Source organism: Cervus elaphus, chromosome 24, assembly GCF_910594005.1.
Source record: "Cervus elaphus chromosome 24, mCerEla1.1, whole genome shotgun sequence".
Lineage (NCBI taxonomy): Eukaryota > Metazoa > Chordata > Mammalia > Artiodactyla > Cervidae > Cervus > Cervus elaphus.
In genome coordinates, this window is record NC_057838.1 from 63,163,377 (window position 1) to 63,191,042 (window position 27,666).

The following is a 27,666-nucleotide window of genomic DNA, read 5'->3' on the forward strand; positions in this document are numbered from 1 at the left end:
TACTCTAAATGGGATCGTTTTCTTGTTTCTTTTTCTGACAATTTGTTGTTAACATTTATTGGGTTGACCAAAAAGTTCCTTTGGATTTTTCTGTAGGGCATTACGGAAAAGCTCGAAACCTTTTGGCCAATCCAATAGAAATGCAGATGACTTTGTATATTGATATTATATCCTGCAACTATACTGAATTTATCAGTGTGAATAGTTTTTAGGACATATGATCATGTCATCTGCAAGCAGAGACAGTTTTATTTCTTCCTTTCCAATTTGAGTATTAAAAATTTATTTTCCTGCCTAATTGATTTGACTAGGATTTCCAGTCCCATGTTAAATAGAAGCAGCAATAGTGGGCACCCATGGGAATTCCCAGGGCTTCCCTGATAGCTTGGTAAAGAATCTGCCTGCAATGCAGGAGACCCCGGTTTGATTCCTGGGTTGGGAAGATCCCCTGGAGAAGGGAAAGGCTACCCTTTCCAGTATTCTGGCCTGGGGAGTTCCAAGTCCATGGGGTGGCAAAGAGTCGGACATGACTGCACAACTTTCACTTTCATGGTAATTCCCTGGTGGTCCAGTGGTTAGGACTCCGTGCTCTTAATGCTGAGGGCTTGAGTTTGATCCCTGGTCAGAGAACTGAAATCCCACATGCCACATGGCACAGCCAAAAAAAAAAAAAGTAGTGGACTCCCTTGTTTTGCTCCAGCTCTTAGAGGAAAAACTTTTAGCTTTTCACCGATGATTATGATGTTAACTGTGGGCTTGTCATATATGGCCTTTACTAGGTTGAGGTACATTCCCTTGTTCCCAATTTGTTGAGAGTTTTTTCTTATCGTGAAGGATGCTGAGTTTTGTTATGCTTTTTCTGCATTTGTTGATGATTGTAGGATTTTTACTCTGTGACGGTGGCATACCGCCTTTATTGATTTGCAGGTTGGGCCGTCTGTACATTCCAGAGTAGACCCTCCTGGTCACAGTGTGTGGCCTTTTAAACTGATTGATTAGCCTGTGACCGTGCTGGGCCTTTGTCGCAGAGCTCAGTCTCTTTCTAGTTGCAGCGAGTAGGGGCTGCTCTTGGTCGGAGTGTGCAGGCTTCCCATTGCGGTGGCTTCTCTTGTTACGGAGCGCAGGCTGTGTAGGTGTTGAGTAGTTGCAGCACTTGGGCTCAGTACTTCCAGCACATGGGCTCAGTAGTTGTGGCTCGTGGGCTTAGTTGCTTCGTGACATGTGGGATCTTCCTGGACCAGAGATCAAACCCATGTCCCCAGCATTGGCAAGTAGATTCTTAAGCACTGGACCACCAGGGAAATTCTCTACCAGAGAAGTGTGTGATTTTTTCAGTATGCTGTTAAATTTAGTTTACTAAGATTTTGTTGAGTTTTGACTCTCTTTTTGTCAGGGATATTGTCCTATAATTTTCTTTCTTGCAGTGTCCCCTGTCTGGCTTGGCATCCAGGTAATGCTGGCCTCTTAAAATGAGTATGGAAAAGTTCCTTCCTCTTCAGTTTTTTTGGAAGAATTTGAGACAGATTGGCATTAACACCTCTTTGAATGTTTGGTAGAATTCACCAGTAAAGCCATCTAGTCCTGGGCTTTTGTTTGTTGGGAGGTTTTTGATTTCTGATTCAGTCTCCTCTGGCTTCCCTGGTTGCTTAGATGGTAAAGAATCCACCTGCAATGCAGGAGACCTGGTTTTGATCCCTGTGTTTGGGAAGATCTCCTGGAGAAGGGAATGGCTGCCCACTCCAATATTCTTCCCCCCCCCCCCAAATGTCATAAATTTTTTAGTTAGGCAAAAATTCATAAGTTTTTAAATATATATAAAATGCATATTATTTATGTATACAAAAGCTTTTCTACTGTGCTTGATAAAGGCTTGAGAAAGAACATCAAAAACAAAAAAAGTGATGGAGAAATTGTAAAATATAAACTAAATGAAATGGGAGCATTGAATATGAAATAGAAGAGGTGAAACTAGATAAAAGATCATCATATAGTCCAGTTGTTTTTAAACATGACTGCTCATTAGAAAGATATCTGGAGCTTTGGAGAGGGAAAAAATCAATGCCTGGGCTTTTTTTTTTTTTAATTCCAAGATAATTCTGATATGCATCTGGGTTTTAAAAAGTGATTACAACTTTTTCTATTAAATGGTAGTTTTAGTGATATAGAATTCCATTATTTTTCTGTTGACCAATCATGATACAGTGGTATTAAGTGAGTAATAGTTACGTAATCACAATAGTAAAAGATGTTTACCAGTTTTCACAGTCAATAGCCAGACAAAAAGGTAATTGCAGTTGCAGGCCATAATAGGAACATGATTAACCTAACAATGTAAAATAATTACCTACAACTTGGGAGTGGTCAAGCAGAATGATGTGGTAAGTGGAAGTGCATACATGAACATTTTTTCATCTACCCAGCCAGTCTGTGTCTTTTGTTTGGTGTATTTAATCCACTTACATTTAAGGTAATTATCCATATGTATGGTCCTGTTACCATTTTCTTAATTATTTTGGGTTTATTTTCTTTAGGTCTTTTCCTTCTCTTCAGTTTTCTGTCTAGAGACGTTCCTTTAGTATTTGTTATAAAGCTGGTTTGATGGTGCTGAATTCTCTTAGCTTTTGGCTTGTCTTGAAAGCTTTTGATTTGTCCATCAAATCTGAATGTGAGTCTTGCTGGGTAGAGTATTCTTGGTTGCAGTTTCTTCCTTTTTATCACTTTAAATAAGTCTTGTCATTCCCTCCTGGCTTGTACAGTTTCTGTTGAGAAATCAACTGGTAGGTTGTTGTCAGTTTTCCCTCGTGGCTTTTAATATTTTATCTTTGTCCTTAATTTTTGTCAGTTTAATGACTATGTGTTTTGGTGTGTTCCTCCTTGGGTTTATCCTGCCTGGGACTCTCTCTACTTCCCGGACTTGGTTAACTATTTCCTTTCCCGTGTTAGGGAAATAAGTTTTCAGCTATTATCTCTTTAAATATTGTCTCAGGTCTTTCTTTTCTCCTTCTGGGACCCCTATAATGCAAATGTTGGTGTGTTTAATTTGTCTCAGAGGTCTTTTAGGCTGTTTCCTTTTTTTTTTAATTATCTTTTTTATTCTGTTCTTTGGCAGTGATTTCCACCATTCTGTCCCCCAGGTCATTTATCCATTCTTCTGCCTCAGTTATTCTGCTGTTGATTCCTTTTAGTGTATTATTCATCTCTGTTTGTTGTTTGTTCTTTAGTTCTGCTAAGTCTTTGGTAAACATTTCTTACATCTTCTGCATTGTTTTCCTGAGATCCTGGATCATCTTCACTATCATTATTCTGAATTCTTTTTCTGGAAGGTTGCTTATCTCCACTTCATCAAGTTGTTTTTCTGCTGTTTTATGTTGTCCCTTCCTCTGGGACATAACTGTCTGCTTTTTCATCCTGATTCACTTTCTGTAATGTGGTTTTTGTTCTAGCTGCTGTGGGATTGTGGCTTTTTTGCTTCTTCTGTCTGCCTTCTGATGGAGGAGCCTAAAGGGCTTGAATAACCTTTCAGATGGGAGGGACTGGCTGTGGGGAAAAACTGGGTTTTGCTCTGGTGGGCAAGGCTTTGCTCAGTAAAGCTTTAATCCAATTATCTGCTGATGCACTCTCTTGCTGTTAGTTGTTTGGCCTGAGGTGACCCAACTCTGGGATCTGCAGGCTCTATGGTAGGGTTAATGGTGACCTCCAAGAGGGTTTACTCCAAGGGGAATCTTCCAGGACTGCTGTTGCCAGTGCCCCCGTCCCTGTGGTGAGCCCCTGCTGACCCATGCCTCTACAGGAGACCCTCCAACACTAGCAGGTAGTTTTGATTCAGTCACCTATAGGGTCACTGCTCCTTTCCTGTGGGTCTTGGTACGTGCATGATTTTGTTTGTGCCCGCAAAGACTGGAGTCTCTGTTTCCCCCAGTCCCGTGGAAGTCCTGTAATTGAATCCCGCTGGCCTTCAAGATCAGATTCCCTGGGGACTCCCAGTTCCCTTTGTTGGATCCGCAGGCTGGGAAGCCTGATGTGGGTTTCAGAACCTTCATTACAGTGGAGAACTTCTTTGATATTATTGTTCTCCAGTTTGTGGGTCACCCACCTGGCAGTTATGGGATTTGATTTTATCATGATTGCAACCCTCTTACCATCTCACTGTGGCTTCTTCTTTGTCTTTGGATGTTGGGTATCAGGATGGTGGGTCCTGCCATCCTCCAGTCGATAGTTGTTCAACGGCTAGTTGAGATTTTGGTGCTCTGGCGGAAGATGAGTGCATGTCCTTCTACTCTGCCATTTTGAACCAGAAGCTGGAACTACCCAACTGTAGTATTTGTGCCTGGAGAATTCTGTGGACAGAGGAGCCTGGTAGACTACAGTCCACGGGGTCACAAAGAGTTGGACACAACTGAGTGACTAAAACTTTCTGTCTTCTCACTAGTAATCAGCCTGTTCAGATTTTCTATTCTTGATTTAGTCTTATTGGTTGTATGTTTCTAAGATTCTATTCATTTCTTTTTGTTTGTCAATTTTTTTTGGCATCTAATTTTTCATAGAAGTCTCTTATGATCCTCTATATAGAGGATATATAGATGATATCCTCTGTGATATCACCTCCTTTCATTTCTGATTGAATCTTCTCTTTTGATGAGTCTAGCCAAAGGTGTGTCAGTTTTGTCTTTTCAAAAAACCAGCTTTTGGTTTCATTCATCTTTTCTGTTGTCTTTTTAGACTATTTCCACTCTGATCTTTGTTATTTTCTTCCTTCTAAGTAAAAGGCTTAGTTTATTCTTCTTCTTCTGGTTCTTGAGGTGTTAAGTTACATTGTCTATTTGAGATAGTTCTTTTTTCTAAGCATAGACCTTTATTATTATAAACTTTCCTCTTAAAACTACTTTTGCTGCATTCCATAAGTTTTGGTATGTTGTGTTTCCATTTTTGTATCATGATTTTTAAAATTTTTAAAATTCTCTTTTGATTTATTCTCTGATCTATCAATTCTTCAAGATTTTGTTCCTTAATTCCACATTTGTGAATTTTCCGTTTTTCTTCCTGTTACTGATTCCTAGTTTCATATTATTGTGGTCAGAAAGGACACTTCATTTTTTAAATATCGATTTATTTGCTTGGCTGTGTCAGGTCTTCGTTGTGTTATGCGGGATCTTCCGTTGCGGCGCCCAGACTCTACCTCGTTGTGGTGCAGGTTCAGTAGTTGCAGCACACGGGCTTAGTTGCTCCTTGGCATGTGGGATCTTAGTTCCCTGACCAGGGATCAAACCTGCATCCCCTGTATTGCAAGGCGAATTCTTAACTACTGGACTACCAGGAAAGTCCCTCCTTCATTCTTAATAAATTTTTTAAGACTTGTTTTCTGACGTAACTCAGGATCTATCCTGAAGAATGTTCCATGTGCGCTTGAGAAGAATGTGTGTTCTGGTACTGTTTGGATGAAATATTTTGTGCCATGTATGGGTCCATTTGTTCTGGAGTTTAGTTCAAATTCAAATGCTTCCTTATTGATTTTCTGTTTGAACAATCTCTGTTTTGAAAGTGGGGTATAGAGGTCCCCTACTATTACTGTATTATCTTTTTCTCCCTTCAGATCTGTTAGTATTTGTTTAACATTTTTAGGTGCTCTGATAATGGGTGCCTGTATATTTACAAGTGTTACATACTCTTGATGAATTGACTTTGTTTTCATTATTTAATGACCTTTTTTGTCTCTTGTCCAGCTTTAAAAAGTATTTTTGTTTATTTTGTTTTCGTTTAATTTTGGCTGTGCTGGGTCTTGGTTGCTGCACACGCTTCTCTCGTGGTGAGCGGGCGCTGTTCTCTTGTCGGGGTGCGTGGTCTTCTCCCTGCGGTGGCTTCTCTTGTTGCAGAGCCCGGGCCCTGGAGCTCACTCTGAACAGTTGTGGCTATGGGGGATCTTCCTGGATCAGGGATTGAACCCATGTCTCCTGCATTGCCAGGCAGATTCTTTACCAGTGAGCCTCCAGGGAAGCCCTCTTGTTAAGTTTTTGTCTGGTATAAGTATAGCCATTCCTGCTCTCTTTTGGTTTTCATTTGCATGAAATATCTTTTTCCATCCCTTCACTTTGAGTCTTTTTGTGTCCTTAAAGCTAAATTGAGTCTCTTTAAATGGATGATATAAAATGTCATTTGGTTACCTGTGCTGTTTCTCCTTGATGATGAAAAAAAAAAAGCTAAATTGAGTCTCTTGTGGGAAGCATATAGATGGGTCTTTTTTTTTTTTTTTTAATCCATTGAGCTACTGTATGCCTTTTGAATAGATGGATGATTTAAGGAATTAAAATTTAAAGTAATTATTGATAGGTAAGGATTTGGAAATGGCAACCCACTCCAGTACTCTTGCCTGGAAAGTTCCATGGACGGAGGAGCCTGGTAGGCTACAGTCCTTGGGATCACAAAGAGTTGGACACGACTGAGCGACTTCATTCACTTCACTCACTCAAGGATTTACTAGATCTTTTCTGTTAGCTCAGCTGGTTGTATCTTATTATGTTCTGACTGTTTTGTAGTTCTTTGTTCCTTTCTTGCTCTCTTGATAATCATTTTTTTTTTTAATTCAAAAATTTTCCTTAGTGGTGTATTTTTTAAAGTATTTTTAGTGCCTTAATTGAGGTAAAATTGTCATGCAATAAACTGCACAATATTTAAAGTACAATTTGATGAATTTAACATATATATATATATATACACACACATACACATCCTGAAGCTATCACTGCAGTCAAGATAATATACATATCTATCACCTCCCACAAAAAAACAAAAAATAAAACAGATCCATCTAATCATCCTCCAATGTAAAGCGAAGAGTTGTATTTTACACAGTTTTTTTGTTTGTTTTTATCAATTGGAGAGTAATTGCTTTACAATGTTGTGTTGGTTTCTGCCATAAAACAATGTGAGTCAGCCGTAAGTATACATATGCCCCCTCCGTCCTGACCTTCCCTCCCGCCGCCCACCCCATCCCATCCCTCTAGGTTGTCACGGAGCGCCGGGGTGAGCTCCCTGTGTTGTACGGCAGCTTCCCACTAGCTGTCTGTTTTACTCATGCTAATGTACATGCTTCAGTGCCACTCTCAGTCTGTCCCCCCGTCCTTCCCCGTCCGTGTCCACACGTCTCTTTGTGTGTGTGTCTGTTGTTGCCCTGTTCATAGATTCATCAGTACCATCCTTCTAGATTCTGTATATATGCATTGTTATACAATATTTGTTTTTCTCTTTCTGACTTACTTTACTCTTTTTTTTTTCCATTTATTTTTATTAGTTGAGGGCTAATTACTTTACAATATTGTAGTGGCATTTGTCATACATTGACATGAATCAGCCATGGATTTACATGTATTCCCCATCCCGATCCCCCCTCCCACCTCCCTCACTTTACTCTTTATAACAGGCCCTAGGTTCATCCACCTCACTGACACTGACTCAGATTTATTCCTTTTTGTTTATTTTTTGTTCACTTTTATGGCTGAGTAATATTCCATTATATATATGTATCACAACTTCTTTATCCATTCATTTGTCGGTGGACATCTAGGTTGCTGCACTGAGCATCGGGTCTTTTTCAGTCTTTTTCAGTTACGGTTTTCTCAGGATATATGCCCAGGAGTGGGGTTACTGGTAGTTTTATTTTTCGTATTTTTTCTTAAATAAATCTCCACACTGTTCTCCATAGTGGCTGTATCAGTTTACATTCGTACCAACTATGCAAGAGCGTTCCCTCTTCTCTACATCCTTTCCAGCATTTATTGTTTATAGATTTTTTGATATGGCCATTCTGACTACTGTGAGGTGATACCTCATTGTAGTTTTGATTTGCATTTCTCTAATAATGAGTGGTGAACATTTTTTCTTGTGTTTGATGGCCTTCTGTATGTCTTCTTTGGAGAAATGTCTGTTTAGGTCTTCTGCCCATGTTTTAATTGGGTTGTTTGTTTTTCAGATATTGAGCTGCCTGAACTGCTTGAATATTTTGGAGAATCCTTAGTGGCATGTTTTGATCTTGATCTTTTATCTGTCTGCTCTAGTTTTCTGTTTTGTGATTTTTGTGAGGGTTATAAAAAACATCTTACAGTTTTAAGAATCAATTTTAAGCTAATAACAACTTAACTTTGATAGCATATAAAAATTCTGTGCTTTTCTCTCTTCTTCCACTTTATGTTTTTGATATCACACTTTACATCTTTTTATATTGTATATTCATGTAGAAATTATTATAGCTACAGTGATTTTTAATACTTCTGTGCCTTATCCTTTATATTAGAGTTAAGAGATAACATACCAGCATAATACAGTACTAAAGTCATCCTCAGTATGTGGGAGATTGATTCCATGACACCCCTCATCCCTTGTGTATACCCAGAATCCATGGATGCCTAAGTCCCTTGGATAAAATGGAGTAGTACTTACACATAACCTTTAAGTCATCTGTAGATTACTTATAATACCTAATGCAGTGTAAATATCATGTACATAGTTGTAAATGCTATGTAAATTGTAGCTGGAGTAGTGCATATTCAAGGTTTACTTTTTGGAACTTTCTGAGATTTTTTTCCTCAAATATTTTCAGTCAGTTTCTTTCAGTCTGTGGATGTGGAATCCTTGAATAGAGAGGGCCAGCTGTGTTTTGAATCTGATTGTATGCTTGCCTTCACCAGTGTGTTTTATATTTCCCTATGTTCTTATGTTATTGAAGTCCTCTCATTTCAGTTTGAAGAACTCCTTTTAGTATTTCTTGTAAGGCAGATCTAGTGATGATGAATGCTCTACACATTTGTTTGACTTGGAAAATCTTTTTTTTTTAAATTTATATATTTATTTTTTGCTGCACTGGACTCTTTTCTGTGAGCAGACTTTCTCTAGTTGTGGCCAGTGGGGTGCTGCACTCTAGTTGTGGTGCTTGGGCGTCTCATTGCTGTGGTTTCTCTTGTTGCAGAGCATGGGCTGTGGGACACATGGGCTTCAGTAGTTGTGGCTCGCGGGCTTAGTTGCCCTGTGGCATGTGGGATCTTAGATTCTGGACAAAGGATCAAACCTATGTCCCCTGCTTTGGCAGGTGGATTTTTAACCACAGGACCACCAGGAAGTTTCCTGTGTGGGAGAGTCTTTATCTCTCCTTCATTTCTGAAGGATAGATTTGCCAGGTAAAGTATTCTTGGTTGGCAGCTTTTTTTACTTTGTTTTGTTTTACTGAAATATGGTTGATTTATAATGTGGTGTTAGTTTCAAGTGTACAGCAAAATGATTCAATGTTTTTTATGTATCTGTTCTTTTTAATTATTTTCCCATTTAGGTTGTTTCATAATATTGAGCAGAGTTCCTTTTGCTATACAGTAGGTCCTTGTTGGTTATCCTTTTTCAGTATAACAGTGTGTACATGTCAGTCCCAAACTCTCTAACTGCCCCTCCCACAACCTGTCCTCTCTGGTAACCCTAAGTTTGTTCTCTAAGCCTATGAGTCTATTTCTGTTTTGTAAATATGTTCACTTGTATAATTTTTCAAAGATTCTGCATATAAATGGTATCATACCATATTTCTCTTTTGTTGACTACTCCATTTTGATGGCTACTCCATTTCTTCTAAGGGATTCCTGCCCACAGTAGTAGATATAATGGTCATCTGAGTTAAATTCACTCATTCCAGTCCATTTTAGTTCGCTGATTCCTAGAATGTCGACATTCACTCTTGCCATCTCCTGTTTGACCACTTCCAATTTGCCTTGATTCATGGACCTAACATTCCAGGTTCCTATGCAATATTCCTCTTTACAGCATTGGACCTTGCTTCTATCACCAGTCCCATCCACAACTGGGCATTGTTTTTGTTTTGGCTCCATCCTTTCATTCTTTCCGGAGTTATTTCTCCACTGATCTCCAGTAGCATATTGGGCACCTACCGACCTGGGGAGTTTCTCTTTCAGTATCCTATCATTTTGCCTTCTCATACTGTTCATGGGGTTCTCAAGGCAAGAATACTGAAGTGGTTTGCCATTCCCTTCTCCAGTGGACCACATTCCGTCAGACCTCTCCACCATGACCCGACCATCTTGGGTGGCCCCACACGGCATGGCTTAGTTTCATTGAGTTAGACAAGACTGTGGTCCTGTGATCAAGTTGGCTAGTTTTCTGTGATTATGGTTTTAGTGTGTCTGCCCTCTGATGCCCTCTCGCAACAACTACTATCTTACTTGGGTTTCTCTTACCTTGGACGTGGGTATCTCTTCATGGCTGCTCCTTACCTTGGACGAGGGGTATCTTCTCACGGCCGCCCCTCCTGACCTTGAACGTGGGCGTAGCTCCTCTTGGCCCTCCTGCGACTGCGCAGCAGCCGCTCCTTGGAGGTGGGGTAGCTGACCTCTGGGATGGGGAAGCTCCTCTCGGCCGCCACTCCTGCACTGTCACAGCCTGGTGCTCTGGGTCGCTACCTCTGACCTTGGGTAAGGGGTAGCTCCGAAATGCAGTACTTGGATGCAATCTCAAAAACGACAGAATGATCTCTGTTCGTTTCCAAGGCAAACCATTCAACATCACGGTAATCCAAGCCTGTGCCCCAACCAGTAATGCTGAAGAAGCCGAAGTTGAACGGTTCTATGAAGACCTACAAGACCTTTTAGAGCTAACACCCAAAAAAGATGTCCTTTTCATTACAGGGGACTGGAATGCAAAAGTAGAAAGTCAAGAAACACCTGGAGTAACAGGCAAATTTGGCCTTGGAATACGGAATGAAGCAGGGCAAAGGCTAATAGAGTTTTGCCAAGAGAATGCACTGGTCATAGCAAACACCCTCTTCCAACAACACAAGAGAAGACTCTACACATGGACATCACCAGATGGTCAACACCGAAATCAGATTGATTATATTCTTTGCAGCCAAAGATGGAGAAGCTCTATACAGTCAGCAAAAACAAGACTGGGAGCTGACTGTGGCTCAGATCATGAACTCCTTATTGCCAAATTCAGACTTAAACTGAAGAGAGTAGGGATAACCACTAGACCATTCAGGTATGACCTCAATCAAATCCCTTATGACTATACAGTGGAAGTGAGAAATAGATTTAAGGGACTAGATCTGATAGCCTGATGAACCTCCGAACTATTGACGGAGGTTCTTGACATTGTATAGGAGACAGGGATCAAGATCATCCCCATGGAAAAGAAATGCAAAAAGGCAAAACGGTTGTCTGAGGAGGCCTTACAAATAGCTGTGAAACGAAGAGAAGCTAAAAGCAAAGGAGAAAAGGAAAGATATTCCCATTTGAATGCAGAGTTCCAAAGAATAGCCAGGAGAGATAAGAAAGCCTTTCTCAGTGATCAGTGCAAAGAAATAGAGGAAAACAACAGAATGGGAAAGATTAGAGATCTCTTCAAGAAAATTAGAGATACCAAGGGAACATTTCATGCAACAATGGGCTCAATAAAGGACAGAAATGGTATGGACCTAACAGAAACCGAAGATATTAAAAAGAGGTAGTAAGAATACACAGAAGAACTGTACAAAAAAAGATCTTCACGACCCAGATAATGACAATGGTGTGATCACTCACCTAGAGCCAGACATCCTGGAATGTGAAGTCAAGTGGGCCTTAGAAAGCATCACTACAAACAAAGCTAGTGGATGTGATGGAATTCCAGTTGAGCTGTTTCAAAGCCTGAAAGATGATGCTGTGAAAGTGCTGCACTCAATATGCCAGCAAATTTGGAAAACTCAGCAGTGGCCACAGGACTGGAAAAGGTCCGTTTTCATTCCAGTCCCTAAGAAAGGCAATGCCAAAGAATGCTCAAACTACCGCACAATTGCACTCATCTCACACGCTAGTAAAGTAATGCTCAAAATTCTCCAAGCCAGGCTTCAGCAATACGTGAACTGTAAACTTCCAGATGTTCAAGCTGGTTTTAGAAAAGGCAGAGGAACCAGAGATCAAATTACCAACATCCATTGGATCCTCGAAAAAGCAAGAGAGTTCCAGAAAAACATCTATTTCTGCTTTATTGACTACGCCAAAGCCTTCAACTGTGTGGATCACAATAAACTGTGGAAAATTCTGAAGGAGATGGGAATACCAGACCATCTGACCTGCCTCTTGAGAAACCTGTATGCAGGTCAGGAAGCAACAGTTAGAACTGGACATGGAACAACAGACTGGTTCCAAATAGGAGAAGAAGTACGTCAAGGCTGTAGATTGTCACCCTGCTTATTTAACTTATATGCAGAATACATCATGGGAAACGCTGGGCTGGAAGAAGCACAAGCTGGAATCAAGATTGCCAGGAGAAATATCAATAACCTCAGATATGCAGATGACACCATCCTTATGGCAGAAAGTGAAGAGGACCTAAAAAGCCTCTTGATGAAAGTGAAAGAGGAGAGTGAAAAAGTTGGCTTAAAGCTCAACATTCAGAAAACTAAGATCATGACATCTGGTCCCATCACCTCATGGGAAATAGATGGGGAGACTGGAAATAGTGTCAGACTTTATTTTTTTGTGCTCCAAAATCACTGCAGATGGTGACTGCAGCCATGAAATTAAAAGACGCTTACTCCTTGGAAGGAAAGTTATGACCAACCTAGATAGCATATTAAAAGGCAGAGACATTACTTTGCCAACAAAGGTCCATCTGGTCAAGGCTGTGGTTTTTCCAGTGGTCATCTATGGATGTGAGAGTTGGACTATGAAGAAAGCTGAGCACCACAGAATTGATACTTTTGAACTGTGGTGTTGGAGAAGACTCTTGAGAGTCCCTTGGACTGCAAGGAGATCCAACCAGTCCATCCTGAAGGAGATCAGTCCTGGGTGTTCATTGGAAGGACTGATGCTGAAGCTGAAACTCTAGTGCTTTGGTCACCTCATGCGAAGAGTTGACTCATTGGAAAAGACCCTGATGCTGGGAAGGATTGGGGGCAGAAGGAGAAGGGGACGACAGAGGATGAGATGGCTGGATGGCATCACTGACTCAATGGGCGTGAGTTTGAGTAAACTCCGGGAGTTTGTGATGGACAGGGAGGCCTGGTGTGCTGCGATTCATGGGGTCGCAAAGAGTCGGACATGACTGAGCAACTGAACTGACTGACCATATTTCTCTTACTCTGACTTACTTCACTTAGTATGACAATCTCCAGGTCCATCCATGTTGCTGCAAATGGCATTATTTCATCCTTTTTAATGACTGAGTGATATTCCATCGTAAATATGTACCATATCTTCTTTATCCATTCTTCTTTTGATGATCGTTTAGGTTGCTTCCATGTCTTGGCTATTGTAAACAGTGCTAAAAAGAACATTGGGAGTGCATGTATCTTTTCGGACCAGGTTTTCCCTGGATACATGCCCAGGAGTGGGATTGCAGGACCATATGGTAGTTCTATTTGTAGTTTCTTTAAGAATCTCCATACTTCTTTTTTCCATAGTTGCTTTGTATTCCTACCAACAGTGTAGGAAGGTTCCCTTCTCTCCACCCCCTCTCCATCATTTATTGTTTGTGGATTTTGATGATAGCCATTCTGACTGATGTGAAGTGATATCTGTTTTAGTTTTGATTTGCATTTATGTAATAATTAGCAATGTTGAACATCTCTTCATGTGCCTCTTGGCCCTCTGTAAGTCTTCTTTGGAGAATTGTTTGTTTAGGTCTTCTGTTTATTTTTTGATTGGGTTGTTTCTTTTGATGATACTAAGCCACATGAGCTGTTTGTAAATTTTTGGAGACTAATCCCTTGTTGGTCACATCACTGGCAAATATTTTCTCCCATTATGTGAGTTGTTTTTAATTTTGTTTATCGTTTCCTTTGCTATACAAAAGATTTGAGCTTAATTAGCTCTCATTTGTTTATATTTGTTTTTATTTCCATTACTCTGGGAGACGGATCAAAAAGATATTGCTGAGATTTATGTCGTGAGAATGTTCTGCCTGTGTTTTCCTCTGAGTTTTATAGTTTCCAGTGTCACATTTAGATCTTTTATCCATTTTGAATATTTTTTGTGTATAGTATTAAATAATGTTTTCATTTTATTTTTTTGCATGTGAGTTGTCCAGTTTTCCAAGCACCATTTAGTGATGGGACTGTCTTTCCTCCGTTGTATAGTCTTGCCTCCTTTGTTTAGATTAACTGACCTTGGGTACATGGGTTTATTTCTGGGCTTTCCATCCTCTTCCTTTGATCTGTCTTTGTTTTTGTGCCCCTACCATATTGTTTTGATAATTGTAACTTTGTAGTGTGGTCTGAAGAAAGGGGGCCTTTTCCTCCAGCTCCGTTTTTCTTTGTCAAGATTGCTTTGGCTATTGGGATATTTTGTGTCTCCATACAAATTTTAAGATATTTTGTTCTAGTTATATTAACAGTGCCATTGGTAATTTGATAGGGGTTTCATTGAATCTACAGATTGCCTTTGGTAGTATGTCATTTTAACAGTATTAATTATTCCAATCCAAGAACATGATAAATCCTTCCATCTGTTTGTGTCATCTCCAGTTTCTTTCATCAGTGTCATAATTTTCAGAATACAGGTCTTTTGTCTCCTTATTCCTAGATACAGTATTTTATTCTTTTTGATAAGATGGTAAATGGAGTTGTTTCTTGAACTTCTCTTTCTGATCTTTCATTGTTAGTGTAGAGAAATTCAACAGACTTCTATGTTTTAATTTTGTAACCTGCAACTTTACCAAATTCATTAATGAGCTTTAGTAGTGTTGTTAGAATTTCCTGTGTATAGTATCATGTCATCTGAAATAGTGACACTTTAATTGGTTCTTTCCCTTTTCCAATTTGGATACCTTTTATTTCTTTTGTCTTTTCTGATTGCTGTGGCTAGGACCTCCAAAAACTCTGTTGAATAAAAGCAACGAGAGTGGGCATTCTTGTCTTGTTCCTGATCTTAGAGGAAATGCTTTCGGCTTTTCACCATTTAGTATGATGTTAGCTATAGGTTTGTCATGAGTGGACTTTATTATGTTGAGGTAGGTTCCCTCTGTGCCCATTTTCTGGGAAGTTTTTATTGTAAATGTATGTTGTATTTTGTCAAAAGTTTTCTTTACATCTATTGAGATGATCATATAGTTTTTAGTCTTCAATTTGTTGATGTGGTGTATCACACTGATCTATGGATATTGAAAAATCCTTGCATCCCTGGGATAAATTCCACTTGATCATGATGTATGATCTTTTTAATGTACTGTTGGATTTGGACTGCTAGAATTTTGTTGAGGATTTCTTGTCTGTTCTTTAGTGATCTTGGCCTGTTAATTCTGTGTGTGTGTGGTATGTTTGTCTGGTTTTGGTATCAGGGTAATGGTTGGCCTCACAGAATGAGTTTGGAAGATTTCCTTCCTCTGCAGTTTTTTGCAACAGTTTCAGAAAGATAAGGGTTAGCTCTTCTCTAAATGTTTGACAGAATTTGCCCATGTAGCCATCTGGTTCTGGACTTTTGTTTGTTGACAGTTGTCTTTTTTTTTTTTTTTTAAGGTAGACACTTTTTTTTTTCTTCCTCTCTTTTTTTTTTTTTACTTTTTTTTTTTTTTTAAATAGTAGTCATTATTACTTTTTTTGAGTGCACTGGGTCTTTGTTGCTGCACATGGGCTTTCTCTAGTGGCAGAGGGCGAGGGCTACTTTCTAGTCGTGGTGAATGGGCTTCTCCTTGTGTCACATTGCGGTGGCGTCTCTTGTTGCAGAGCACAGGCACTCAGGCGTGCGGGCTCAGTAGTTGTGGAGCACAGGCTTAGTTGCCCCGCAGCATGTGGAATCTTCCTGGACCAGGGATGGAACCTGTGTCCCCTGCATTGACCGGTGAATTCTTAACCACGGGACCACCAGGGAAGTCCTGTTGGGAGTGTTTTAATCACAGTTTTGAATTCAGTACTTGTGATTGGTCTGTTCATATTTTCTGGTTCTTCCTGTTTCTGTCTTAGGAAATTGTACCTAAGAATTTCTCCATTTCTTCCAAGTTGTCCTTTTCATTGGTGTACAGTTGCTATAATAGTCTTTTAAATATATATGTTATTAAAGTATAGTTGCCTTACAATGTTTTAGATACACAGCAAAGTGACTTAGTTACACATATATACATATATTATTTTTCAGATTATTTTCCATTCTAGGTTATTAAAGATATTAACTATAGTTCCCAGTGCTATATGGTAAACTTTTGTTTCTTGTTGCATATCTATTTTTTTAAATTAAGAAATCTAGCATTCTATTCATACTGGGTCAAACAAGTGGAATCAAAATGTCATAAATTCTTTAGTTAGGCAAAAATTCATTAGTTTTCTAAAATATATATTATACATGCTATTTATATCTATATGTATATGCTATGCTTCATAAAGGCTTGAGAAAGAACGTTAAAAAAAAAAGAAGGGATGGAGAAATTAGAAAACTAAAGGAAATGGAAGCCCTGAATATGAAATAGAAAAAGTGGAACAAACTAGATAAAAGTAAAAGATCATCATATAGTCCAGTTGCTTTTAAGCATGGCTGCTCACTAGAAACATTTCTGGAGCTCTGGAGAAAAAAAGCAATACCTGAACATTTATATTTTACAAAAATGTAATAGTCTCTTATGATTCTTTGTATTTCTGTGTTGTCAGTTGTAACTTCCTTTTCATTTCTGATTTTGATTTGAGTCATTTCCCTTTTTTTCTTGAAGAGTCTGTCTAAAGGTTTATCAGTTTTGTTATCTTTTCAAAGAATCAGCTTTTAGTATCATTGACCTTTGATATTATTTTCTTCATCTATATCATTTCTTTATTTTATTAATTTTTATTGGAATATAGTTGCTTTACTCTATATCATTTATTTCTGCTCTGATCTTTATGATTTCTTTCCTTGTACTAACTTTAGGTTTTGTTTGTTCTTTCTCTAGTTGCTTTTGGTGTAAGTTTAGATTGTTTATTTAAGATTTTTTTCCCTGAAATGAGGTTGTGTTGCTATAAAATTCTCCTTTAGGCTTGCTTTGGCTGTATCCTATAGGTTTTGGATCGTTGTGCCTTTGTTTTCATCAGTCACTGGGTATTTTTTGACTTCCTCTTTGATTCCTTCGGTGATCCACTGCTGTGTAGCAGCATGTTGTCTTCCACGTGTTTGTGTGTTTTGTAGTTGTTTTTCTTGTAGTTTATTTCTACTCTCATAGTGTTGTGGTTGGAAAAGATGCTTGATATAATTTCAGCTTTCTTAAATTTACCAAGACCTGCTTTGTGATCCTGTTTTTGTAGATGATTTGTATTATTTTTTAGATTTCACATTTAAGTGGTATTATATAATACTTGTCTTTGTCTTCACTTGGTGTGATGTACTCTAGGTTCATCCATGTTGCTGCAAATGGCAATATTTTTTTCTTTTTTTAATGGCTGAGAAATATCCCATTGTATGTATGTGTGTGGGAGTATGTGTGTATCACATAAAGAACACTTGTTCTTTATCCATTCATCTTTTGAGGGGTACTTTTCTGTTGTACATAGTACTGCTGAGAACATTAATTTGAAAAGACAGATGCACCCTAGAGTTTTCAGCTTTTCTGGATATAGGTTGGCAGATTTCTTTTTTTTTTTTTTTGGCGGCACTTTGAATAAATCATTTCATTCTCTCCTGGCCTGCAATATGTGAGAAATCCACTGGTAGCCTTATGGGAGTTTCCTTGTATGTGAGGAATTTTTTTCTCTTGTCACTTTTAAAATTCTCTTTGTCTTTGATTTTAGGTGATTTCATTATGGTGTGTCTCGAGATCTTTTGGGGGACCTATTAAAAACTTGGATGTCTAAATCTCTTCACAGATTGGGAAGATCTCAGCTATTATTTCTTTAAATAAGTTTTCTGCCCCTTTCTCCTTCTCTTTTCCTTTGGGGACTCCAACAGTGCTTAGGTTATTTTTCTTCATACCCCGTAATTTGTGAAGGCTTTCTTCACTTTTTCCTATTTTCTCTTCATTCACCTTAACCTGGATAATTTCAAATGATCTGTCATTGACTTCATGGATTTTTCTCTTCTGCTTGACTAAGTCTGTTATTAATACTTTCTAGTGCATTTTCATTTCATGCATTTTAGTTTTCAGCACCATGATTTGTGTTTGGTTCTTTTTATGATTTATGTCTCTCTGTTAAATTTTTCCTTTTGTTCATGTGACTTCCTTGGTGGTTCAGATGGTAAAGAACTCATCTGCAATGCCAGAGACCTGGGTTCTGTCCCTGGGTCAAGAGGATCCCCTGGAGAAGGAAATGGCAACCCACTCCAGTATTCTTGCCTGGTAAATCCCATGGACAGAGGAGCCTGGCGGGCTGCAGTCCATTGGGTCACTAAGAGTTGGACACAACTGAGTGACCAACAATTTTGTTCATGTATTATTTTTCTGACTCCACTGAATTGTCTGTTTTCTTGTAGCTCATTAAGGATATCTTTAAAACAAATACTTTGAATCTTCTGTTGGGCAGATTGCAGATCTCCATTTCTTTGGGATCAGTAATTGAAGAATTACTGTGTTCCTTTGGTGGTGCCATGCTTCATGGAGTTTTTGTATTCCGTGAAGTCTCATGTTGCTGTCTTTGCACTTGAAGCCATCATCTCTTCCAGGCTTCAGGAGAGATACAACTTCTGTCAGCCCTGCTAGAGATTTCTCAGTAAATGAAAATTTCATTAGCAGCTACTCCAAGTGCTTTTTTAATGGTTATCAAATTTTAGAATCAACCTGTAGAAAACATATGGAAGATTTTACAACATATGAGTTGTAAAAGTGAATATTACATATCTTGACAATCTATGAAGATAATAAGCATTAAAATAACTAAAATCAGAACTACCTTCTGGTACTATTTGATAGAAGTCCGTATATACCACTTTTATAATTGAGAAGTAGTTGCCATTGCAGCTCATAAAAGGTAACTTGGGGGTGATACTCTCATTCTTGATTGATAGATCAAATGGCTGTGTTTACTTTCATGGAGCTGTGTGCTTATAATCTGTGTGCTTTTCTGTCATATTTTATGCTAAACTTTGAAAGTGTACTCAATGTTGACTCAGTAGTCATTATAAAAAGGTTAAAAGTACAGAAAGTTGACTTAAACTGCCTCTGCATGTAAGAATATCACATGAAGAAAAACAACCACTGTTACCGGCATTTCCTTCCATTCTCTCATTGTGCTTTTTTTTGACCACGTGGCATGTGGAACTTCCCCAACCAGGGATAGAACCCATGCCCCCTGCATTGGAATTGCGGAGTCTTCTAACAACTGGACCACCAGGGAAGTCCTGTTGTGCGTCTTTTGCCTATATCCTTTACTTAAGTTTTTTTCTGATTGGAAAAGTACATATTCTCTTTAGAAAAGTTGCTAAACACAGTAAGGCCATGCTTCTCACAATGGGATAACGATATGATTGACAAAATCATGCCAAAGGCCATAATATGGAAGGTTTCATTAATGGCAAGGTACCCAGAAATTTAAGATTTTTATGTTAAAAATGTAAGGGTTCTGGGATTTCCCTGGCAGTTCAGTGGTTAACACTCCATGCTCCCCATGGAGGGTGCCTGGGTTTGATCCCTGGTTGGGAATTAAGTCTGCATGGCATGGCCTTAAAATAAAACAAACAAGTGAAAATGTAAGGGTCCTGATTTTGGTCAGCATATAGTAAGCACACAGTCCCCTGCCTCTGGCTGCATGTGTGCTAAGTAGCTTCAGTGTGCCTGAAACCATGCGGGCCTGTGGACTGTAGCCCGCCACGCTCCTCTGTCTGTGGGATTCTCCAAGCAAGAATACTGCAGTGGGTTGCTGTGCCCTCCTGCAGGGGATCTTCCCAGCCCAGGGATCGAACCCAGGTCTCCCGCATTACAGATGATTCTTTACCATCTGAGCTACCAGGGAAGCCCAAAAATCTAGAATTGGTAGCCTGTCTCTTCTCCAGGTGAACTTCCCGACCCAGGAATTGAACAAGGGTCTCCTGCATTGCAGGTAAATTCTTTACCAGCTGAGCTACCAGGGAAGCGCATTCTCTGTATCTCTTACATCTCCTGCATTGGCAGTCAGGTTCTTTACCACTAGCATCACTTGGGAAGTCCTTCTGGCTAAATGCAATTAAATGACTAGGGCCGATTGCATGGACCACCGGTTGGAAAGGAAACTTGTTTTTGTTTTCCCTCTGCATAGAGTGTCTTCTAGCATGGACTCAAAGGTAACCCAGAACCTGGAACTGGACACTAAATATAGACGGAAGTCCAAGAGAAGCCTGTCTTTCTAGTCTGAGGAGTGAGAAAGGGACTTCTTAAGAGATTGGAGGGTAAGGATGCAGGAAGAAAATCTTGTGTCTTGTTTGTTTTTTTTCCCCTCCACTTTCTCCTGCTCTTGACCCCCGTGAAATTTTGTGGTGGTGAAGGCAATAGTGACATCAGCAGCCAGCCGGGAGAGGAATCCTTTTATTTACAGGGATTATGGTCTCAAGAACATGGAGAAATTTGCTGATTTTGTTCTCAATTCTTACTGCTTAACCTGGGAAACAGTTACAGTTGTGGGAGGTGCTCAGCAGTAGAAAGAAATGAAATTATTTCCTTTCTTGCCAGTAGACCCACAAAAGGTCCTCTGGGAGCTGGAATGTCTTGGAAAGATTGTAAAGAGGAAAGTGAAAGTTGCCTAGTTGTTTCCGACTCTTTGCGACCCCATGGACTGTACAGTCCCTGGAATTCTCCAGGCCAGAATACTGGAATGGGTAGCCTTTACCCTCTCCAGGGGATCTTCCCAACCCAGGGATCGAACCCAGGTCTCCCTCATTACAGACGGATTCTTTACCAGCTGAGCCACAAGGGAAGCCCAAGAATACTGGCGTGGGTAGCCTATCCCTTCTCCAGATCTTCCCGACCCAGGAAGCAAGCCGGGGGCTCTTGCATTGCAGGCAGTTCTTTACCAGCTGAGCTGTCAGGGAAGCCCTGTAAAGAGGAAGGAACTCAACAAAGTGAACCCGTAATACTGTGTATGAACTCCAGGTTCTCCTAAATATTATCTGTGCATTTGACCCTAAACAGCACACCAAAGGCTAGGCTGCTGTCCAAGTCATGTGCCAGAGTCTGCACAATATGCTTGAGACAAGTCAGAATGGTACTGCAGGGGCTTTAAAATGATCTGATGTTGGAACCACAGCCCAGAGAGAGTGGATAGGAATTTGTGGATTGGACCTGATCAGGGGGATTGCTGCTAAAACAAAAATGGGCACTCACTTCAGCAGCACACATACTGAAATCGGAACAATGCAGAGAAAATTAGCATGGCCCCTGTACAAGGATGACACGCAAATTCCTGAAGTGTTTCGTATTTTTTTCCTTAAAAAAACTAGGAATAGAACTACCATATGACCTGACAATCCCCCTCCTGGGCATATACCCTGAGAAAACCATAATTGAAAGAGACACATGTACCCCAGTGATTGCCGCGGCACTGTTTACAATAGCTAGGACATGGGAACACCTAGATGTCGATTGACAGGTGAGTGGACAAAGAAGCTGTGGTACATGTATACAATGAAATGTTACTCAGCCATAAAAAAAGAACACATTTGAGTCAGTCTTAATGAAGTGGAGGGACCTGAAACCTGTTACACATAGTGAGATAGGTCAGAGAGAGAAAGACAAATAGCATATGTCAATGCATGTATATGGAATCTAGAAAGATGGTACTGATGAACCTATTTGCAGGGCAGCAGTGGATGTGCAGACATGGAGAACAGACTTGTGTGGACCCAGTCGGGGAAGGAGAGGGTGATGAATTGAGAGAGCAGCATGGAAACGTATACATTGCAATATGTGAAATAGATAGCTAGTGGAAATTTGCTGTATGAGGTAGGGAGCTCAAATCAGGGACTCTGTGACAACCTGGAGGGGTGGACTGGGGTAGGAAGTGGGAGGAGGTTCGGGGGGGGGGGAGCATATGTATACCTTTGGCTGATTCATGTTGATAATGGCAGAAACCAACACAATATTGTAAAGCAAATATCGTCCAGTTACAAACGATAAAAAAAAAAACAACAACCATTTTCTATTGCACTTGAACAAGATCCAGAATAACATAGCATAGTAATCCAGACATTCAAAGTTACTCCACATGTAAACAATCAGGAAAATCTTACCATCTCCTAAGGGGAAAAGACAGTCAACAGATGGCCACCATGACATAACAGAGATGTTGGAATCAGGAAAGAATTTAAAATTATTAGTTAAAACCTGGCTCTAATAATTCAGGGTGCACATTTTTTTTTTACGTTTGTTTATATTTGGCCATGCTTTACAGGTCCGTCCAGTCAAGGCTATGGTTTTTCCAGTGGTCATGTATGGATGAGAGAGTTGGACTGTAAAGAAAGCTGAGCACTGCAGAATTGATGCTTTTGAACTGTGGTGTTGGAGATGACTCTTGAGAGTCCCTTGGACTGCAAGGAGATCCAACCAGTCCATCCTAGAGGAGATCAGTCCTGGGTGTTCATTGGAAGGACTGATGTTGAAACTGAAACTCCAGTACTTTGTCCACCTGATGTGAAGAGCTGACTCATTGGAAAAGACCATGATGCTGGGAAAGATTGAAGGCAGGAGGAGAACGGGACGACAGAGGATGAGATGGTTGGATGGCATCACCAACTCGATGGACATGGGTTTGGGTGGACTCTGGGAGTTGGCGATGGACAGGGAGGCCTGGCGTGCTGCGGTTCATGGGGTCGCAGAGTCGGACGTGACTGAGCGACTGGACTGAACTGAGCTGTCTTTGTTGCTGCATGGGTTCTTCTCTAGCTGCGGCAGGTGGAGGCTGCGCGCTGGCTGTGGTGCCCAGGGTTCTCATCGCAGTGGCTTCTCTTGTAGCGGAGCACGGATCTGTAGTGTGCAGGTTTCAGGCACTGCGGCTCCCACGCTCTGGAGCACAGACTCCGTAGTTGTGGCACATGGGCTTAGGTGCGCCGCAGCTTTTGGGATCTTACTTGACCAGGGGTCGAACCCGTGCCTCCTGCATTTGCAGGCGGATTCTTTACCCCTGGACTACCACGTTATTCCTTGAGGGTGAACATTTCTGAAACAAATGGAAAGATAGACATTTAAATTGGAAGTTTTATAACTGAAACTATATTTAAAATTCATTGAGTGGACTCAGTGACAGAATAGAGATATATTAAGAAGTCAGTTAACTTGAAGGTAGAAGGTTAAAACCTATGTATTTGAACAACAGGTTTTTAAAATAAACTGAAGAAAAATGAAGAGATCTTCAGGGGCCCATGGGACAGTAAGAAAACGTTTATCTTTCATGTTATCAAAGTCTCAGAAGGAGTGGAGATGGAGTGCAGTAAAAGTGTGTGTGGACATTATAGGAAGAAAGAAAGATGTTTCTTACACAGTTGACATGATATTCTACTTAGAAAATCCCAAGGAATGTACAAAAAAGACTGTGGAACTAATTATTGAGTTCAGCACAAGTGCAGGATACAAGAGCAACATGGTGACGTCAGTGATGTCTCTTTGTACTGGCGATTAACACGGGGAAGCTGGGGTGAAAACAGAGCCAGTCAAAGAAATTGGGTGTAAATCTAACAAAACATGTACAGCACTTATATGCTAAAAGCAGTAATGATTAAAGTAGTACAGTGATGATTAAAGAGGGAGTTCCTGTGAGTGGTTAGGACTCTATGCTTCCGTTGCAGGGGACGTGAGTTCGATCTCTGGTCGGGGAACGAAGATCCCATAAGCTGCAATGCTGCCAAGGGAAAAAAAAAATCAGAGATTAAATAAATAGAGATATTTTGTTCATAGATTGGAAGACTAAACATAGTGGCAATATCAATTCTTCTCAAAATTGATAATGCAAGTTTATTGTAATTCCTATCAAAATTCTAGCAAGTTTTTTTAGATGTAGACAAGATTACTTTAATATCTATATGGAAAGGCAAAGAAATTAGAAAAGGTAAAACAATTTTGAAGAAGAATAAAATGAGAGGAATCTCTTTACCCATTTCAAGACTTTAGAGCTACAGTCATCAAGACCATGTGGTATTGAGGGAGGGATAGACACATAGATCAGTGGTACAGTTCAGAAAACCTAGAAACAGACTCACACAAGTACAGCCAGTTGCTTTTTGACTGAAGTTCAGTCAAGAGTTCTTATGTTGAAACCCTCAGTGTGATTATATTAGGAAGTCATAGCCTTTTGGGGGATAATTAAGTCGTGAGGGTGGAGTCCTCATGAATGGGATTACCTGCCCTGGTAAATGAGACTGCAGAGAGGTCTCACTCCCTTTTCTGCCATGTGAAGGCACGGTGAGAAGGAAATGGGCCCTCACCAGAAACGGAACCTGCCAGTGCCTTAACTTGGACTGCCTAGACTCCAGAAGTGTGAAGAGTAAATATTTATTGTTTAAGCCACCCAGTGTATGCTATTTCTGTGGTAACAGCCCAGAGGGCTAAGACAGGTGCCAGAGCAGTTCATTGGAGGAAAGGTAGTCTTTTTAACATTTAGTGTTGCAACAATTGGTTATCCACAGGGAAAAACAAAATGCAAACCTAACCTCACATCTCACACAAAAAAGTAACTCAAATGTTTCATAGATTTAAGGTGGGTTCAGACAGTAAAGAAGGGCCTGCAATGCAGGAGACCCAGGTTTGATCCCTGGTTCCAGAAGATCCCCTGGAGAAGGAAATGGCTAAAGAATTCCATGGGCAGAGAAGCCTGGTGGGCTACAGTCCATGGACTGTAGAGAGTCACAGAGAATCAAACACCACTGAGCCACTAGTACACAACAATTAAATATTTCAGGAGGAAACATCAGAGAAAAATTTCAGAAGTAAGGCTTGGTGAAGAATTCTTTTTTAAAAATTTATTTTTTATCGTAGCATTTTAGGGACTTCCCTGGTGGTTCAGTGGCTAAGACTCTGTGCTCCCAATGCAGGGGGCCCGGGTTCAAACCCTGGTCAGGGAACAAGATCCCATGTGCTGTAACTAAGACCTCATGCAGTCAAATAAATAAATAAATATATATTAAAAAAAAAAAGAAAACCTGTTCTATCGTAGCATTTTAATTTTTTTTTTTTTTTTTTGGCTGTGCTGGGTCTTCATTGCTTTGCATGGACTTTCTCTAGTTGCAGCAAGCAGGAGCTACTCTTTGCACGAGCTTCTCATCGCTTCTCATTGTGGTGGCTTCTCTGGTTGCAGAGCACAGTCTCTAGAGTGAAGGCTTCAGTAGTTGTGGCATGTGGGCTCAGTAACTGCGGCTTACGAGCGCCAGAGCGCTGTCTCGGTGGTTGTGGCCCGCTGACTTAGTTGCTTCTCAGCATGTGGGATCTTTCCAGACCAGGGATTGAACCTGTGTCCCCTGCCTTGAAAGGTGGATTCCTATCCACTGCACCGCCAAGGAAGTCTGGTGAAGAATTCTTACACATGGCACCTAAAGCATGACCCATAAAGGGGGGGGGGGGGGAAATAGAATAAATTAGACTTCATCAAAAATTAAAAGCTTTGGCTCTATCATAGAGTCTGTGAAAAGAATTTTTAAGAAGACAGGTTACAGACTTGAAGAAAATATTTGTGAACAACATGTCTAGCAGGGACTTACATCTAGACTATCTAGAATATATTATATAAGGAAATCTCAGCAACTCCTAAATACCTAGTGGATCAAAGAAGAAAGTACATGAGGAGTTAGAAAATACTTTTGAGATGAATGCAAACAAAACAAAAAATTCACAAATACAGAAGCTGTGGGATACAACTAAAGTAGTGTTTAGAGAGAAATTTACAACTGTTAGTGCCTGTGTTAAGAGAGAGAAAACAGCTCAGATCAGTAACCTTAAGAAATTAAAGAAGAAAAAGAAGAAGCTAGAAAAGAGAAAAATAAACCCATAACAAACAGAAGGAAGAAAATAATAAAGACTAAAGTGTAAACAAATGCAGAGAGACTGGGAAAATAGTGAAGTACATAAAAGCAAGAGTTTGTTTTTTTAAAAGATCAACAGAGAATAAGAGGAAGCTCAAATAACTGGAATCGTTACAGAAAGTGGGGACAGGACAGTACCACCAACCTTCAGTAATAAAAATGACTATAATACTATGAACAGCAAATATTATGTTAATAAATTAGATAGCCTAGGTGAAATGGACAAATTCCTGGAAACACACAAACTAACAAAATTTATTCAAGAAGAAATAGAAAATCTGAATAGACTTGACAGATAAAGAGATTAAGTTAAGAGTTTAAAAACTTCCCACACAGAAGGAAAAAGCCCAAGATCAGATGGCTTCACTAGTAAATTCTGTCAAATCTTTAAAGGTGATTTAACTAGCTTTGACTGGACAGACTTTTGTTGGTAAAGTAATGTCTCTGTTTTTTAATATGCTGTCTAGGTTGGTCATAGCTTTTCTTCCAAGGAACAAGTGTCTTTTAATTTCATGGCTGGAGTTACCATCTGCAGTGATTTTGGAGCCCCCCAAAATAAAGTCTTTTCACAGTTTCCATTGTTTCCCCATCTATTTACCATGAAGTGATGGGACTGAATGCCATGATATTAGTTTTCTGAATGTTGAGTTTTAAGCCAACTTTTTCACTCTCCTCTTTCCCTTTCATCAAGAGGCTCTTTAGTTCCTCTTCACTTTCTGTCATAAGTGTGGTGTCATCTGCCCATTTGTATCTGAGGTTATTGATATTTCTTCCAGCAATCTTGATTCCAGCTTGTGCTTCATCCAGCCTGGCATTTCACATGATGTTGATGTATTCTACATATAAGTTAAATAAGCAGGGTGACAATATACAGCCTTGATATACTCCTTTCCCGATTTGGAATCAGTCTGTTGTTCCATGTCCAGTTCTAACTGTTTGTTCTTGACCTGCATACAGATTTCTCAGGAGGCAGGTCAGGTGGTCTGGTTTCCCATCTCCTGAAGAATTTTCCACAGTTCATTGTGATCCAGACAGTCAAAGGCTTTGTTGTACTCAATAAAGCAGAAATAGATGTTTTTCTGGAACTCTCTTGCTTTTTTGATGATCTAGTGAATGTTGGCAGTTTGATCTCTGGTTCCTCTGCCTTTTCTAAATCCAGCTGGAACATCTGGAAGTTCACGGATAATGTACTGTTAAGCCTCACTTGGAGAATTTTGAGCATCACTTTAGTAGCATGTGAGAAGAGTGCAATTGTGCGGTAGTTTGAGCATTCTTTGGCATTGCCTTTTTTGGGGATTAGAATGAAAACGGACCTTTTCCAGTCCTGTGGCCACTACTGAGTTTTCCAAATTTGCTGCCATATTGAGTGCAGCACTTTCACAGCATCATCTTTTAGGATTTGAAAAAGTTCAACTGGAATTCCATCGCCTCCACTAGCTTTGTTCGTAGTGATGCTTCCTAATGCCCACTTGACTTCACATTCCAGGATGTCTGGCTCTAGGTGAGTGATCACACCATTGTAGTTATCTGGGTCATTAAGACCTTTTTTGTACAGTTCTGTGTATTCTTGCTGTCTCTTCTTAATATCTTCTGCTTCTGTTAGGTCCACACGATTTCTTTGCTTTATTGTGCCCTTCTTCACATGAAATGTTCCCTTGGTATCTTTAATTTTCTTGAAGAGATCTCTAGTCTTTCCCATTCTGTTGTTTTCCTCTATTTCTTTGCATTGATCACTGAAGAAGGCTTTCTTTCTTTCTTTTTTTTTTTTTTAAGAAGGCTT

At 39.9% G+C, this 27,666-nt stretch overlaps 1 protein-coding gene and 2 non-coding genes across 3 annotated transcripts in view; all 3 read left to right on the forward strand.

The window, feature by feature from the left end:
• LOC122682520 (SREBF chaperone) overlaps window positions 1–27,666 on the forward strand; it is a 98,788-nt gene that overhangs the window by 20,942 nt on the left and 50,180 nt on the right. The window lies entirely within an intron of this gene.
• LOC122683348 lies at window positions 21,197–21,303 on the forward strand. Its single transcript, XR_006337699.1, has one exon. It is a non-coding gene; the product is annotated as a U6 spliceosomal RNA (small nuclear RNA).
• TRNAG-CCC lies at window positions 24,860–24,932 on the forward strand. Its single transcript has one exon. It is a non-coding gene; the product is annotated as a tRNA-Gly (tRNA).